Below are 18,150 nucleotides of genomic sequence, written 5' to 3' on the forward strand. Positions count from 1 at the left end.
GTCACAGCTTTGTGGCTGGATCCCTAAGCAGTTAAGATGGCACCCAGATAATAATAACAAAAAAAATAATTATTTGTACTCCACCCATCTGACTGGAGTTCCCCAGCCACCCTGGGTAGCTTCCAACATATATAAAAACATAATAAAACATTAAACATTAAAATGTTTCCCTATACAGGGCTGCCTTCAGATGTCTTCTAAATGTTATATATGTTACTCATCTCCTTGACATCTGATTAGAGGGCGTTCCACAGGGTGGGCACCACTACCTGGTTCCCTGTAGCTCTAGATAAGAGGCCTTGGGAGTGTTCCACTCTGACACTGTCAGTTTGCATTTCTTAGTGCAGAAAGTATTGATCTGATGTGTAGAGATCTTTCCTGTTCTGTTTATTTCAAGATGGTTCTGGAAGCTTCTCTGTGTGAAAGAAGCAAGCAGAAGGCTTCTGATGTTTGGGCTATTCCTTCAGAGAAGCTGAGTACAGCTGGTTTGAACTGGTTCTACTATCTCTTCTGTCAAAGGTCAGAAGGAGCCAGGGTTTCACACTTTCTCGTTCTATCTCTTTTCCGTCTGGTGTGGTGTTCTGTATATAGTGTAAAGTTTTAGCCTTGTAAGTTTATGTTAAGTCTGCTGTAACTGGAATTCTTATGGACAGTACCAATCCTGAATGTATTGGATTTGTGACTATTATGCTCATTTGCCTTCAGTAGCAATAAAGCTTTGCTGGATGAAGTACAATTGCCTCTGGTCTATTTTGGGGAACTCTACAACGTATTAACATGTTTAAGTTTTTCCACCACACTTGCCACAGCCACCAGCCCCAGCTCACAGAGACTGGAGCCCCAAACACCCCAGGGATCCCTAGAATGGCCTCTGCTGAGGTGGTCAGGATTGTTGGAGGCAGAATTTGGCCCTCTAAGCTCCTCTGCTGGGCCATAAGGATTATCCCCAGGCCATGCCCTCTACCCAGCCATGCCCTTTTCCACAAAAAAAAAATGTGCAGAAGGGAATGTGGCCTTTAGGCTAACAACAGTCTCCATTCCTGCTCTAGGATAAAGGGGCCCAACTTTCTTTGCCAGCCAAATCGATGGCTCACCAGCATCCTGAATGAATGTGCACTCCAAATGAATGTTACCATAAGTTCATTAATTCTGTTGTTGATTGTTAGGTGGTTTGGGGAAACTTTCATAGCATGCTATAACTTCTAATACCAGAAAGTGTAAAATTGCTGATTGCTTTATAGCGCAAAATCTTTTCAATTAATTTCCAAGGCATAGGGTTTTTAAAGTGCACATGAAAATAAATGAATTTACCTTGTAACATATTTTTATGTTCATTCCAGAGGACTTTGACTACATATTTAATTTTTAAAACACATAATAAAATGAATGATAGTCCTTAAGAGAGTGGATTTTGCAGCATAAATATTTTTATAGTTCATAAGAAATGAATGTGTATAAATATTTCATACAGAAGACTTATAAAATCAATTTTGTTAAAGTCCCATTAAAGCATTAGAATTTATAATTCAGAAGATAGGATTGATCTAGTAAGCTTTCTCCAACCCAGCTGCCATCACATGCTTTAAAGGCTCAGTAATCCTACCTCGTTCCCTATTTGAAAATGCCCTTCTGCAACAAAACTTCTGTAACTGTTAGTGCATACTGCATTGACTTAAACATATTAGCCTTTAGTCAGCCTTTGCCACTGCTGCCTGTTTCATCTAGAATGAGGAAAATGTCTATTAATGTTTCAGGTGCTGTGCAGAGAGTGAGCTTGTATACTGCATAGACCTCTGGGAGTTTGGGGCATCTTTCCATGGTCTGTGCACACACTCACATCTCCTTTGCAGGATCCCTGATAGTCTGAGCTTAGGCCACTACATCAGGGATAAATGACTGGCTTTGCCTTCACTGTGACAGTATCCTTATCATCAGAGTTTTTAATTCTCCATTAGAATGGTACATCGTATGCATATTATTGTAACCTTTAAAGAGGTTTAAAGACTCTCTCGAGACAAATCTTTAAAAATGTAGTATAAACACCATCAACTGGGAAACACTGGCCTGCGAGTGCTTCAATTGGAGAACAGCCTTTACCAAAGGTGTCATGGGCTTTGACGACACTCAAACTTAGGACAAAAGGGAGAAACATGCTCAGAGGAAGGCTGCTTGGCAAACTCTCACCGTGATCAGCTCCCACCCGGAAACCTATGTCCCCACTGTGGAAGGATGTGTGGATCCAGAATTGGCCTCCACAGTCACTTATGGACTCGCTGTTAAGACCGTGTTCTTGGAAGACAATCTTACTCAGCTACGAGTGATCGCTGAAGAAGACTGTAACCCATGACAAGCGTCCACACACAATCCTAATAGCTTGCCAGAAGTCCCAGAACACTTGTGTGATGCCATCTCTATTTTATTAAATCCCTCCTTACTTTTTCTATGGAGTCTTTTGGCCAACCCTCTAGTTCCCATGTCTTACTGATACTAAGCACAAGCAAATGCAGTGTATTACTTCCGTGCTTACCCTTGCTTACACTTCCCTCCCACCTCTCTTGTCCTTATGTGTTGATAGTAAGCTTCAAATGGCACAGACCTGTCCCCTTGCATTTTCTCAGTGGCACTGTATGCAACTCAGTCATATCAAAAGCCCTGTCAGACGCCAATTGTAGGGTAACCCACAAGCTCTCTCGTTTTGCCCTAGCAGCAAGAGAAAACCCATGCAAGAGTTATTAAGGAGATTGCAGTCGACTTCTTTGGGGTGCTTTTATTTAACCATGATATTTTTTTAAATAATAGTAATAATAATAATAATAATAATAATAATAATAATAATATTGTATTTATATCCCACTCTCCCCAGCCGAAGTCAGGCTCAGAGCAGCTAACAACAGTAAAAATAACAGAGTTTACATAAAATCACAATCAATTAATTGAAATACATTCTAAAATCAATTCATCCTAAAATCAATTCAAAATCAAATTAATGGCAACCATTGGGCTAGAGTGCTATGAGGATTTCAAAAGGAGGGGTCAGACTGCACCTTGGCCAAAGGCCTGGTGGAACAGCTCTGTCTTGCAGGCCCTGCGGAAAGATGTCAAGTCCCGCAGGGCCCTATTCTCTTTTAAATTTTCCCCTTTCAATATGTAAGTTCTATATCTGTTAAATGTGATTTATGTTGTATTTTAAAGTTGTAGGTTTTATGTAAGATTCTAGGCTGCAACGTAATTTTGTGCAGTATTTTATACTGTTGGGTTTTGTACTGTACTTATTTATCTTATATGTGAATAGCCTCTGGTCTACTACTGTTTCTACATATTCAAAGCAGACCCATTTAACTCAATGGAATTAGTGCATTGGTAAAGGTAAGGGACCCCTGGACAGCTAAGTCCAATCAAATTCAAATTTGGGGTGCGTAGCATTGTCATATTTCAAAAAGTAAAAATCAGGACACCCCTGAGTTTTTTTTAGACAAACCCCAAAGTTGTTGGGCTTTTTTCAACAAAAGGCCAAAAAAAAAAAAAAACCCACAAAAAACAACCCCAGGATTTTTGATTGACTTGCCTAAGATCCAGGACAAAGTGCCGCCTTTCGGAAATTACTCCTGGATGTCAATCCCACCTTTGAAATCCCAGTAATGTCTGGGAAAATCCAGACATATGGAAGCCCTAAGGGTAGGGCACTCACCTCTGCTTTCAGGTCAAGGGAGCTGGCTTTTGTCTGCAGAAAGCTTTCCGGGTCATGGGGCCAGCATGACTAAACCACTTCTGCTGCACGGAGGACTGTGATGAATGCCAGAGCACACAGAAACGCTGTTTACCTTCCCCCTGCAATGGCACCTATTTATCTATTTGCACTGGTATGCTTTTAAACAGCTAGGTTGGCAGGAGCTGGGATAGAACAAATGGGGGCTCACCCCATCATGCGGATTTGAACTGCCAACCTTGCGATCAGCAAGCCCAAGAGGCTCAGTGGTTTAGACAACAATACCACCCTCGTCATGAATAACTTAAGTCAGGCATAGCCAGTTCAGTTCAGATATTATTGGACCATGACTCCCATTGGCATGGCCAATGGTCGACAATCCTTGAAGTTGCAGTCCAGCAATATCTGCAGGGCTCCACACTCCAAATCCATTGATTTCAGTGGGTATGACTTAGTTGGATACTAGCCAAATAAAATAAATTACAATAACTTTCTTTCCTAGTGCAGGTCCTATATGGAGGGAGCATTTCCACAAAACAAGCCATGGGTTAACCAACCTATTATCTTCCCTTTCTATGATACCTCTGTGACAGATCCCAGCAAAGCAGTAGAGAGGCAGTCAGTCAGAAAGAGTGACTTGCAATTTTGTAGGGGCATTTTAACATAAACTGATGGACACTTTACCTCTGTTGCATGGCTGTGCTAGCTGGTGTTGTGTCCAATTACACCTGGAAACTGCTTGGGGTTTCAGAAGAGGAAGAACCAGAATGTGTCTATGAGACCCTGATGCTGAATCCCTGCAATTTAAAGCTAAACACCTTTAGGTTATCCCCTAATGAATAAAGCTTGTCATCATACATTTAAAGGACAACAAAGATCAAAAGCTACCTGAAATGATGGGAAAGGTGTTACCTTTACTGGTGATGTGTCACCTAGAGGAGGAACCGCAGATATGCCCTTCAGAATACTGGAGGTAATGAGCTCTCATTACCAGAAGGAGGGTAAGCAGGGGCCAAGGAGTTCAAATAGCCAGAGTGTCAATCAACATAAAGTCTATAATGAAAGTCTCTGAAGTGATGTTATATTTTGAAAGCATTATGCACAATCAATTGCAATTATCCCGTTGACTGCTGCTTTGCTTTATTTTTAAGAGCAGTGATGAATAGATAGATGCAACCTAACAAAGAGGGTAATCACATTTACATTTTAACCCTCCCAAGCATAACTAACCTCAACTCCAAAGGGAGGCGAAAGTGCACAAAATACCCTTCATTTTGTAAGCTTCATATTCAGCAAATTCTCCTACAATTTTTTATATATATTTTTTGCCATGTCATGTTACAATACCCTGTCCTATTTTCTTTTCTGTATCATTAGAGGGTGTTGCGTGGCGAGTTCCCGCCCCCCACCAGGATAAATAAAGACACGAGACACCATAGCTTAAGGTTAAATGGGCGAATTAGGCCACAACTTTATTGAATTCAGGAATGAGAGGCATTGGCTTAGGCATTGGTCCTAACGACTATCCGGCTCCAGCCCATTTGCTGGAGACACGGGGAAGGGTTAACACTATATCGGGGGAGTCTCCTGCCAAGGCACGTCGACTAGGAGCTCCCCCGGGTCACCGCTCAGGGGCGTGCCTTTGGCCCACACCTCCATAGGCTTCGGACAGGGCCACGCCCCCCGGAGTCCTTTAACGGACCACCCTTCGCTCACTGGGGGGAGGTGATGGCGTTCCTCCCCCCACACACATCCTCTTAACCCCTTCTTACCAATGCCTACCGCCACACGAGCAATCGCTCGCCGCCAATACTCTCATGCCTGAAACCAACCCCTTACACCCTTTGCTATATCAGTTAGCCACATGTCATTTCCCGCATCTGAAAGATGCACGCCATCAAGCCAAATATCATTTCCCGCATCCGAAAGATGCACGCCATCAAGCCAGTAGAGGGCCTTGCAGTTGCCCGGGTGGTCAGTGACCCACCCACCCAGGGCTGCCACTCTACGCACCACCGCCCGATCCAAGGCTTTCCTAGCCCTATTTGTGGCTATCGGGCACCTGCTCTCTCTCCAAACCCGGCTTTCCATCAACAAGGCCCAAAGAATGGTGATGTTTGGATAAGAGGCCTTAAGTTCCTCAGAGTCACTAAAGAGATGCCACACCAAGTCAACTGCCTTTCTGTAAGCTAAATCCTTTTCGCCAACTGGATAACTAAAGCATCCGGGGGGGGGGCCCACCGCTGCCGCTCTGGCCCTAATTGCGGGCAACATTCCGGCCCAGCGCATTCCCCTCCGATAGATCCAAGATATATTGATGTAGTTAAGGTGCGGCCCGAGACCGGAATTGATGGCACGGACCCTGGCCCAATGCACAATGCTGTGTCCGATTATCCAGATGCGCGCCCTCATAGCTCCTGCACCCTAGGGTCCCCGTTAACGGCATGGTTTCTATCCCAGTGGACAGTGCAGGGCCTATAATCCAAATGTGCACCACAACGTCACCTGAAAGCAAAAGAAGGTAACGAAGCCAGGTCAAGTATACTGTGAACAATCACAAAGTCTTACGAATATATCCCTTAAATGCATCAGACTTTCACTGCCCCCAAGTCCTTCATCCTTTCAGCTGAGAGTCCCAAATGCAGTGCTGTGGTGACGGCCCCAATCCTAAAGGAGTTAGCCACGAATTCAGCTGAGGATAAACTGCAGGCAGCAATCTCCCTTCGCATAATGCGCGTGGACTGATGCCGTGCAAGGCGGGAGCCATCCAAGTGTATAAGGGATGGACCTGAGACGGATGGTCTCACGTACATGAAATGTTTAGTGTCCTTTACTGCTGATCGGTTCTGGAACATTGGACATGCAGGGCTAAACTGGATCTGAACAAGGTCAGGTCTCTCAAACTAACCCCGGGCAGCGGATTCTGGTTGGCCCTTACAAACCACTTCGCCAATGCGCATAGCGCCAAAGGCAATGGAGTATGCAGCTGAAAATAACCAGGCCTTGTCCTCGGACCAACAGATACTTCTTATTTTATTTTATTATTAATATTTTAATTTTATTTAATTATTTAATTATTTTGGAAATTGGCATAAAATGTCATAAGGGTCTTCTACCACCACTTTTAGGAGGCTGCAGCCTGCGCCAGCCCTACAACAACAACAATAATAATAATAAATACTAATAATAATTTATTATTTGTACCCCGCCCATCTGTCTGTGTTTCCCCAGCCACTCTGGGCGGCTTCCATAGAAACCAAAAATACACTAAAATATCACTCATTAAAAAACAAAACAAAAAACAACAACTTCCCTGAACAGCAGCCCTACGGTGCCCTTCACACTAAGAAGTCCACACCAGGGTCTATGGATTAAACAACCTTGCAGAAAAAGGGAGATTGCCGCCTACTGGATGTTTAAGAGTCTTTGCTGCACGACCCAGCACCCTCCAATGTACCAAGTATTGCAGAGGTTCAGCCTTGGTAGGTGTGTCAAGCCTAGGATTTTCTAATTTGCCTTGAGGTGTGTCAAGCCTAGCATTCATTCATTCATTCATTCATTCATTATATATTATTCATTAATGTATTATTTATTTATTTATTTATTTATTTATTTATTTATTTATTTATAAATTTGCCTTGGAACTTCGTAAAGTCCAACCAAGCCTTTTTAAAAGATCTAAGCGTGGACGGGGCTCCTGGAGCTAATACTCCCTTCAAGACATCACGTTCCCAAGGCTCCAAAGGTGCTCCCGGAATGGCTGTGGCAATTTGCTGCGCCTGAGCATCTGTGATGTCATTGTCAACCCTAGGGGTAAATTTGGTAGAGAAATAGATGTTTAATTCTAAGCACAAAAGGACAAAGGTCCGGGGCAGATCTAGGAGAGTGCGATAATTGCTTTGACGGGACACTGACAACCGTTTGTCGGTCCAGAAGGATACCTGTTGATTCCTGAACTCGTCAACACGCAAATGCCATTGTACTTTTCCAGGAACTTCAACCCAACCTTCAAGTCTGACTTGACCACTTTAGAGAGGCGCACCCAGTGTTGCGGAGCACGCAGTCCCGCTGACAGCGTAGCCAATCGCCCACAAAAGGGGCGGCCAGGGGACACTACCCAGCATGCAAAGTTGAGGTGACCGAAGCGTGAATTGACTCTGGCCAAGGGTGATCTTCTTGAGGGGAAGAAGTTGCAGAATTAATGCTAGCCTCTCCCTTGGTAGGCGGGATGTCTGTGCAATTGTGTCCAATTCAATACCCAAAATAGGTTATGGTCAAAACTGGACCCTATGTTTTGTCTGCCACCAAAGGTACCCCAAGCTCCTCAGCCAGGGAGGTGAAAGCCTCTAAAGGAGAAGCGCAATCAGGGCTATTACTAATGATGGGGGCGGGGAAGAGTTATCGAGGTAATGGGTCACCCCTTCAGAACCAGTTCTAAGGCGAAGAGCCCAGTCCAAAATTGTACTAACTGACTCAAAGGCTGCACAAGCTGCTGAGCACCCTATCGGCATAGATTTGTCTATGGAATAAGCCCCCTCAAATCCAAAACCTAGCCATAGAAATTCCTCAGGGTGAATTGGCAGGAGACGGAAAGTCGACTCAATGTCGCACTTAGCCAAGAGCGCGCCCCTGCTGAACCTGCGCATACGCTTTATAGCCTGATCAAAGGAGGCATACTTCCCAGAACAAGGCTTCTGTGGTATTGCATCATTGACTGAGCCACCTCTAGGGTAGGGTAGGTTGTGGATCATAGGATACTCTCCTGGAGTCTATGGGGGGACAATGCCTAAAGGTGAAATGAGTAAACCCCGCTATAGGCTAGCCGGCGAAAAGAGGGCGAGCCCCCTCCGTGCTGGCCCTAAATAGGGCAGACCCCCTGCTCTCACGGGGGCTGAAACCAGCCCCCGCTCACGTGGGGGGTGGGCGTGAAGCCCGCAACCCCACCTCCTGGGCAGGCCGGAAGTGGCTTTAAGGTCAGTTATATCCCCTTAAAGTGAATGAGGAAAATGAAACTGTGTCCATCCCAGCCATTAGAGCCTCAAGCTGTAATGCTAGGCAAACTTTCTTGGAAGTGAGCCCATTAAACACTGTGGGGCTTACTCTGAAAGCACCCTTCATGTGAATACTGCATTGTGCAGCTAAAATGCACCATGTAACCTGCAGGAAGGAAGAAGAGAGCCAAGGAGGCAGGGAATACGACATTAGGGCTTGTTCCAGACAGACCATCTCCTCTCCATCACAACTCTAACAGACACAATCTGCCCTTTGAGAAGGAAGAAGAGAGTAGTAGTGGCAGGTGGAGACAACATCAGGGTCTGCTTCAGTTGGACTTTCTTGCCCACCCCAACTTTACTTTTTATATAATTTATTGATTTTTAAAAATTTTATTTTAACATTGAAAGCTGCCTTGGGTGCCTTGACAGAAAGGCAGGATATGAATGCAATCAATCAATCAATCAATCAATCAATCACAAGGTCACAACCAAAGAACACTTGGTCCACCTTAGACAGTAGAGAAAAGTCCTAGGTTAGAAGCCCTCTCGCTTTACAAACTAAACATCTCCCCTTCACTCCATGCTCTTTAGAGGTATGGAAGTCCCTGTATGTGTGCTCATCTTGAAGTGGAAAATTTAGGTCACAGAGTTGTAGCCTATGGGAGGACTGCATATCATTGCATTTTTGTCCCAGTTCCAAGAATGGCAGTTCTCAAGTGTCCTCCACCTTCTCATTATATTGGAGAAGTACTGGGCAGGATCTGTCTGCAATAGCTCCCATGCTCACACAGTAATGTTTGTAAAGGAAGGTATTTGTAGATCCAGTATTTGGAAGATTGAAGATGCTTGTCCTGTGTTGAAGGAGATAAATGGAATTGGCAGGAGAAAAACCGGACCTAAAATAAGATTAATGTACTTACAGGTATTTCATAAAATAGCTTGGACAACCTCGAAAAAAGGAAAAGGAAAGCCCACCTCCAAGGAAGATTCAACAAACTGCTAGGACATTATTCCACTGAGCTGATCTGGTTATAAGTAGTTTACTGTATATCATGCCTTATCCAGGTCTAGTAAATGTATTTGGTGTCTAATGAGGTTGTGACAATTGGGAAAGTTAAGTGCAGACTGCTAAAATAAAATGTGCTACTTCTTATTTTCTGTATTCAATTATCATGTGACAAAAACAATAATCTGTTGCAATTGCAGTGGTTGGTTGTCAACTGCATTCACTAGAAGTCAAAACATACTTGTAGAGACCAAATAAAATGCATCAAATGGCCATTTTGTTACAGGGCAGCAGCGATAGAAGGAAGAAGTCCTGGAAGAACAAAAAGAGGGGGCACAAAGAATTATGGGGGGAAATGGTCACCTAGTAATACTGGCCTGCATAATCTGTGACCCACCAGCCATGCATGGTAGTTTACCAGGGGCTCAATGAATTGCTCTGGTTTTTCTGTGTGCCTCAGACTGCAAAAGGAGAAGGGATGCTTATCAGGCACCCGAGAATTTACAATACTCAGTGGCAGCCTGAAATTCATTTGGTGGGTCTATGAAGGCCTGCTATAATAGGAAGCAGAGGAAGCAGGAGAACGGTTGCAGTAGGAATATAACAAGACGTCAGTTTTGGTTCTGCCCCATAATAATTGTATGCATTGCTGTTTCTGTTCCACTGCAGTTCAGCTGCCAACAAAAAAAAAAAAAGTTATTTGCACCCCTTTCGCTATGACAAAATTTTACATAACTAATTATGTAATTAATTATGTTATCGTTACAATATTCCACACCATTTATTTCAATGCAAAAGTAATACAATGGAATTGATGTGGGGGTGATCAACTACATATCATTACATATTGTTTGAGGACTTAATGCTGCAAAAGCAAATACTGATTGTGTTAGCTGAATTTTTGTTCCTGACATTGGATGAAAAAGCAAACACTGGCAGGTTCCACTCCAGTGTCTACTCTTCCTGAATTCTCCAACAAATTCTTCAACTGCACTACACAATGGACTGGAGGTTCGCCATCATGGCAACTACTAAAATTCTCCACTGCTGGTGAGATCTGAGGCTGACCGCATCTTGGCCATGAGGGAGAATGGTACAGTTCTTCCACTGGTGAATCCAATTTTTGCAAGCCCTTCTGGGGCACACCAAAGAACATAACACCTCCTGCTAGGATCTCTATAGTCACCAAAGCTGTCTCCAACTCCAGTCTTAGCAAAGCTAAGGACATGAGAACTATACACTATTTCATGGAAGATCTGCCACCTTCATTGAAATATTAAAACAATGGGTTGTATGCAGTTGGTGTCCCTCTGTCAACAGTAAGCTTTTAGATCTACTGGAGGCTTCTGTCAGTGGAATAGAGAAGAAGGCGATTCTGGACCACTTCCCTTCACCCCTGCAGTCCTCCAGGCCACACTAGTTGGATACAACCAATTATCACTTTGCTGCACAAAACCATTGTGATATTTTATTTTATTTATATACCAGCTATCATAAATTAACTGCTCCAGTGTTAAGGATCGTATCTATTATGGTGTGTATTTTTCCTCTCTCTCTCTATTAGAAATAGGTTGGGATTTTTATTTTAGAAAATAGTTTCTTCTTTTAGCTTAGGCATAATAATGAAGCTAGATAACAAGTTAGCCGAAAACATTTATTTAACCCCATTAGAAAGAACTGCTGCTGGCTGGCAGCCTGGAGACACTTCTCAGAACAGCTGTGGGATTTTTCTATAAACAATAAAATTAATTATATATAAGAAATGTGAATGATATTTTTCTCTTCTTTGGATTTTGTTTGTTCTGTAGTTTGCGGCTTCCTCTTCTGAAAATCTCCACTTTCTTGTTAATGTTGTTTAACACCCTGCATGCCCTAAATTGCTGAGCAATTCAATAACCTTTCCTAAGAAGGTTATAACAATAACAACAACAACATTTATTGTTGTTTAGTCGTTTAGTCGTGTCCGACTCTTCGTGACCCCATGGACCAGAGCACGCCAGGCACTCCTGTTTTCCACTGCCTCCCGCAGTTTGATCAAACTCATGCTGGTAGCTTCAAGAACACCATCCAACCATCTCATCCTCTGTCATCCCCTTCTCCTTGTGCCCTCCATCTTTTCCAACATCAGGGTCTTTTCCAGGGAGTCTTCTCTTCTCATGAGGTGGCCAAAGTATTGGAGCCTCAGCTTCATGATCTGACCTTCCAGTGAGCAATCAGGGCTGATTTCCTTAAGAATGGATACGTTTGATCTTCTTGCAGTCCATGGGACTCTCAAGAGTCTCCTCCAGCACCATAATTCAAAAGCATCAATTCTTCGGCGATCAGCCTTATTTATGGTCCAGCTCTCACTTCCATACATCACTACTGGGAAATCCATAGCTTTAACTATACGGACCTTTGTTGGCAAGGTGATGTCTCTACTTCTCAAGATGCTGTCTAGGCCTGTCATTGCCCTTCTCCCAAGAAGCAGGCGTCTCTTAATTTCGTGGCTGCTGTCACCATCTGCAGTGATCATGGAGCCCAAGAAAGTAAAATCTCTTACTGCCTCCATTTCTTCCCCTTCTATTTGCCAGGAGGTGATGGGACCAGTGGCCATGATCTTAGTTTTTTTGATGTTGAGCTTCAGACCATATTTTGCGCTCTCCTCTTTCACCCTTAATAAAAGGTTCGTTAATTCCTCCTCACTTTCTGCCATCAAGGTTGTGTCATCTGCATATCTGAGATTGTTGATATTTCTTCTGGCAATCTTAATTCCGGTTTCAGATTCATCCAGCCCAGCCTTTCGCATGATGAATTCTGCATATAAGTTAAATAAGCAGGGAGACAATATACAGCCTTGTCATACTCCTTTCCCAATTTTGAACCAATCAGTTGTTCCATATCCAGCTCTAACTTCTAACTTCTAGCTTCTTGTCCCACATAGAGATTTCTCAGGAGACAGATGAGGTGATCAGGCACTCCCATTTCTTTAAGAATTTGCCATAATTTGCTGTGGTCGACACAGTCAAAGGCTTCTGCATAGTCAATGAAGCAGAAGTAGATGTCTTTCTGGAACTCTCTAGCTTTCTCCATAATCCAGCGCATGCAATCCATACAATGAGACAAAAGAGGTGTATATGAATATGGCATTCTGAATCCTTAACCTTCTTTAAATCCCAATAACCAATTAGCCAATTATTGATATGACCCAGGTTGATCACCAGGGTTGAAACCACCAGAGAAGAACCCAGTGGATTGTCCATTGTCACCACTAACTCAACAGAGAGCAGCAAGATTCTTCAGTAAAGGTAAAGGGACCCCTGACTGTTAGGTCCAGTTGCGGACAACTCTGGGGTTGTGCGCTCATCTCGCTCTATAGGCCGAGGGAGCCGGCGTTTGTTTGCAGACAACTTCCGGGTCATGTGGTCAGCATGACTAAGCCACTTCTGGCAAACCAGAGCAGCACACGCAAACGCCGTTTACCTTCCTGCCGGAGTGGTACCTATTTATCTACTTGTACTTTGAAGTGCTTTCAAACTGCTAGGTGGGCAGGAGCAGGGACCGAGCAACGGGAGCTCACCCTGTTGTGGGGATTCAAACCGCTGACCTTCCTATTGGCAAACCCTAGGCTCTGTGGTTTAGACCACAGCTCCACCAGCGTCCCTAAGATTCTGCAGTAGCTTGACTAAAAAATGCAATGCAATGATGTGACATGAGCTACTATCTACTATTCAGAATCCCCTTGGATCAAAGCACACTAATTGTGCTTTAAACAAGTGGTTTGAGTTCACTGAATTGCAGAGTTGCAAGGGACCATGAATGTCATCTCGCAGTGAAATGCAAGAATCTTTTGCCCAACATGGGGCTTGAACCCACAACCCTGAGATTAAGAGCACATGACCCTTCTTCGTGTGCTTCCTCCATGAGAGGTCTGGAGGGCGACAGCTCAAGAATAGGCCTTTTCTGGCTCTCCATCTGTAGAATGCTCTCCCCAGGGAGGTCCGCCTGGTTCCTTCATTATACACCTTTAGATGCCAGGCAAAAACGTTCCTCTTTAACCAGGTGTTTGGTTGATTTGATTGACATCATATACCCTTTTAAAATGGGGGGGGGGGTTTACTGGGTTGTTGTTTTTGTTTTTATTTTGATTATGTATTTTGTGGTTTTATATTATGATTATCCTGTGAACCAGTCTAAGACCTGTGCGTATAGGGCAATATATTATTATTAAATAATAATAATGCTCCACCAACTGAGCTATGGTATAGAAAACATGGTACCGCAGTAAATTTGAATAAATGTTGCTTTAATTCTGAACTTGCCATATCCATTTCCATAGTTTGGGGAGCTTCACTTATGCACTGCAGTGATAGTTAAGCCCAGAATCAACAGTCTCTCTATTTGTGCAGATGAACAGTGTGGATTTCATGGAGTTTCCACACAGGATTGCTTAAGGATTTCTAGACCCTTGTGAAATTGGCACAGTGGCCTAAACTGCCTCAGGATGTTGGCACTGGTGAAACAGAGGTTCACCCTGATTGTTCAGTGAGGAACAAGGGAGGTGAAGGATGTCAGGAATGCAAGAAGGAACATTGGGACCTGGGATATAACAAAAGATCGAGCTCAAACATTTTAGGCATTTTCTGTAATTTTCAGCCTGAACTTCTCACGTCCATGTGACTTTGATGTGTCATATTCCTGAAAAATGCATTCACAGTTGCAAGTGAAAAGCTAATCTGATTATTAATAAAAATAGATAATCTTGAACAGCAGTAATTATACTGTTTCAAGCATCCCTGTGTAGCTATCAGGAAATAATGAGCTTGTACTTGTAAATGTTCTCTCAACCCACAGAAGGATAATATTTCAGCTCCGTGTCCTGAAAGATAATGGCCTGACCTCTTCCACTGAAACTTGTGACCTCTATGGTACAAGGGACAATTCCCTTGTGTGATATATATATTGCATAGACTCACTCTTGTTGTAAGGCTGTCAGGAGATCTGATGCTGTTCACAGATGGCCACTGTGTGTGTCAGAGGGGGGTAGGCAACCAATGTCACATTCCCCTTCTTCTTACCAGTCTACAGATGCTGGAAAGAGGAAGGGAAATTCGACAGAGTGTTATTGTTTTGGGAACCAATAAAAAAAAGGAGGGGGGCACCTACAAAGCTAGCTGCATTGTGTCTCTATATTTAATGAGGGGGGAGCCTGAATCAAGCAGAATATTAGTTGCATGAAGGGATTTTACATACATATCTTGGTCTCTGCTCACATTACTGGCCAACCCCACCCATCAGCTACCCCTCTCATGCTTCACCAAGCCCTCCTTGCTCTCAAAAACACAACCCCATTAGGCCAGGGATGAGGAACCTTTGAGGTTCACACCCCATGGACCAAATTTGGCAGGTGGGTGGGACAACCCACATGACAGTCACAAGATGTAATTATGAGGTGACATGATTGACAGATGAGTTGCCCCACTTACCTATTCAGATATTGAAAGGGAGACTGCAGGATGGATTGCAAAGCTTACACTGTGCTGATCCTTTGAAACTTTGGCAATCACCACCTTGTTTTTCCTTGGTGCTCTCCAATGTCAGAGACGCAAATGAGTGCCAACCTGCACCAGCAGCCACTAGTACCCTTAAAAGTCAACAACCCTTTCTCCCACCTCTACCTGGGCCCCACAAAACCCCCGTCTCCCCTTAGATATCATGGGAAGAAACAAGATTTACCAACTATTGAAGAATGGCAAATGAAGATGATGGACTATATGGAACTTGCCGAACTGACTAGGAGACTCTGAGACCAGAGAGAAGAGATGGTGGAAGAAGACTGGAAGAAGTTTAAGGAATATTTGAAAAAAGATGTTAATATTTAAACTTTAGAATAGCTTTGGAAGTGGATATAGGCTGTAGGGTTAGAAGTAGAAGATAGGGTATTTTAAAATAGTGTTAATTGTAGGTGATAAAATGTGAAGTCATTTTAAGTATGATTTTTAAAAAAGATGGTTAGAAATTATGATAAATGTAAACTGCTAAAGATGAAGTAAAATGAAAATCAGATAGGTGGGACTTGGGGAAGCCAGCTTAACAATGTTTAGAAAAATAAGGATATGGCAAGAATTTCTATGTATTGTTTGTCTTTTCTGTCTGTGTTTTTTATTTGTGTTATAAAATGAATAAAAAAAATAGAGATAAAATTAGATATAATGAAGTGTCCTACCTCCTCCCTTTAGAGCTTCTCACACAAGGAGGAGGGAACAGTGGGAGGCGGCAGTGGAGAACAACCCAGGACAGACATAGAGGATCAGTCCCAACAGTCCCAACCAACTCCATCCTGTTGTCCCAACACCTTCTCTCTGCTTCTCTCCTCCTCACCCTCCACCGCTGAGGTGAAATGGCTTCATTGGTGAGGCAGGCAGGCAGGCTCATCTACCCCACTTAACGATCAGTATATTTGCTTGTTCAGCAGCAAAGTCACACTGAGAGCCAGTGTGGTGTAGTGGTTAAGAGCAGTAAACTTGTAATCTGGTGGACCGGGTTCACTTCCTCGCTCCTCCACATGCAGGTGCTGGGTGACCTTGGGCTAGTCACACTTCTTTGAAGTGTCTCAGCCCCACTCACCTCACAGAGTGTTTGTTGTGGGGGAGGAAGGGAAAGGAGATTGTTAGCCACTTTGAGACTCCTTCAGGTAGTGAAAAAGCGGGATATCCGATCCAAACTCTTCTTCTTCTTCTTCTTCTTCTTCTTCTTCTTCTTCTTCTTCAAGAACCAGGTAGAAGTACTTGTGGTTTTCTGTTTCTGCTTTAAATAGTAATACATAAGCAAAACAATCCTAAGAGGGATTGGGAGCCCAGGCACAGTTCTGTTCTCATTTTTGCTGGGCTGTGTGAGGGTTGAACAGACCTGGAATCCAACGTCTCCATGGCCAGTCCTGACCTCCCATCTTAGCCCCTGTAACCTCCCCCCATTCTAAGGACTTATGATAGCTACTGCTAAACAGAACACAAATAATGCTTGCTCTACTGTGCTTTCCAAGCACAATGATCTCCCCACTCTTTACTGGCAGAGGTCAACAAACACAGGTGCCCATTCAATCATAACCCCTTCCAGCAGCACAGATTACAGCCTTGGGATCTTTTACTGGCTCAGCAGATATGAATACCAGATATGTTCTCTGCCCATATCTGTTGCCCCTCTTTTAGCATTTACCACTTCTGCACCCATCACTCCATGTTTGTGTCTATCAAAGGTAGAATCAGAATACAACATAAGCATCACACATGATATTGCGGCAATTACCTCATGGGTGGGGGGAAAAGCGGTCATCATTAGTTGTCACAAAAATATTGCTGGAGGTGAATGATTGCAAAGTGATATTCTTTTGCTTCTTTGTAAGACGACTCTTTTTCCCTCCAGTGAGCCACAGGCAGGAAATAATCTAAAAGAATAAATATGTTGTACCAATATAAATTTCGCCAAGCATTCTAAAATGTTGGAGTTCCCCTGTTCTGGTTCAGCTGCATTAAAAGAGGCATGAAATTAGTAATAACCTCTCAGTTTTTGCCAATAGTTGATTAGATTAAAATGATGTTTGGGGATGGATCAATGTTGTTCGTATGAAATGTGCGAGCTTTCACCCAAGAAACAGGCTTAATGTTACTCAAAAGTTTGTACGTTTAAAATTAACATTGGTTAAGAGTACCATAAGAACAACTTCTGCTGCCAAGTTACAGAGATCTTTTTCAGATTTCCCTTTCTGGTTCCCTCCATTTGCTGATATCAAGCGGCTGGTGACCCTGTATAAAGCAGTCTGATTTTGGAACTTTCTCCCTGGGAATGTTTGCCTACAGCTTAATGTCTTTTTTGACACAGGTGAATACCATTCAATTTGCCCAAGCTGGAGTGTGGCCACGTTTTTGTTGTGCCGTGGTGAAAAGTATCATTCAATTTCTTGAAAGTTTTTTATTCCAGTGTGTGAGAGGGAGTGCGTGTGCAGGCATACTCAAGGCACTTAAGGATTTTTTTAGAATTTTGTTGGATGTAATATTTTGAGTTTGCCTTATGAAAGTGAAGTGGTTAAGCTACTTAATGAGGTTGCCCATCCTCATCAAACTTTTCTCCAGCAGCTTCCAGGTCAACCACAATTCATATTCTGAAAGGGGGAGGGGGGACCTTCCTCAAGCTTTCTTGGCATCTGGGAAGGGAGCAGAGTGTAGACTACAAGAGAGATTATTCATAGAAGGACAATCACAAATTCCCCTTGGAATTAGGTAAGCACTCGGAAATAAGGTAAGCACAACAAAAATCTCTTCTGCCCACCCATGAGAATTTCAGTGGATTTTTATTCTGTTGATGAGGCCAGGCTGGTCCAGAGTTGCCTCCTCAGTCAAGGAGAGGGTTATTTCCTTTTGCTATGGGCTTTTTCCTGAGAGGCAGCCTTAGCCTTCAGCAGTAAGGAG

The sequence above is a fragment of the Podarcis pityusensis genome, assembly GCF_964106645.2.
Source record: "Podarcis pityusensis genome assembly, chromosome: 4".
NCBI classification, from domain to species: domain Eukaryota; kingdom Metazoa; phylum Chordata; class Lepidosauria; order Squamata; family Lacertidae; genus Podarcis; species Podarcis pityusensis.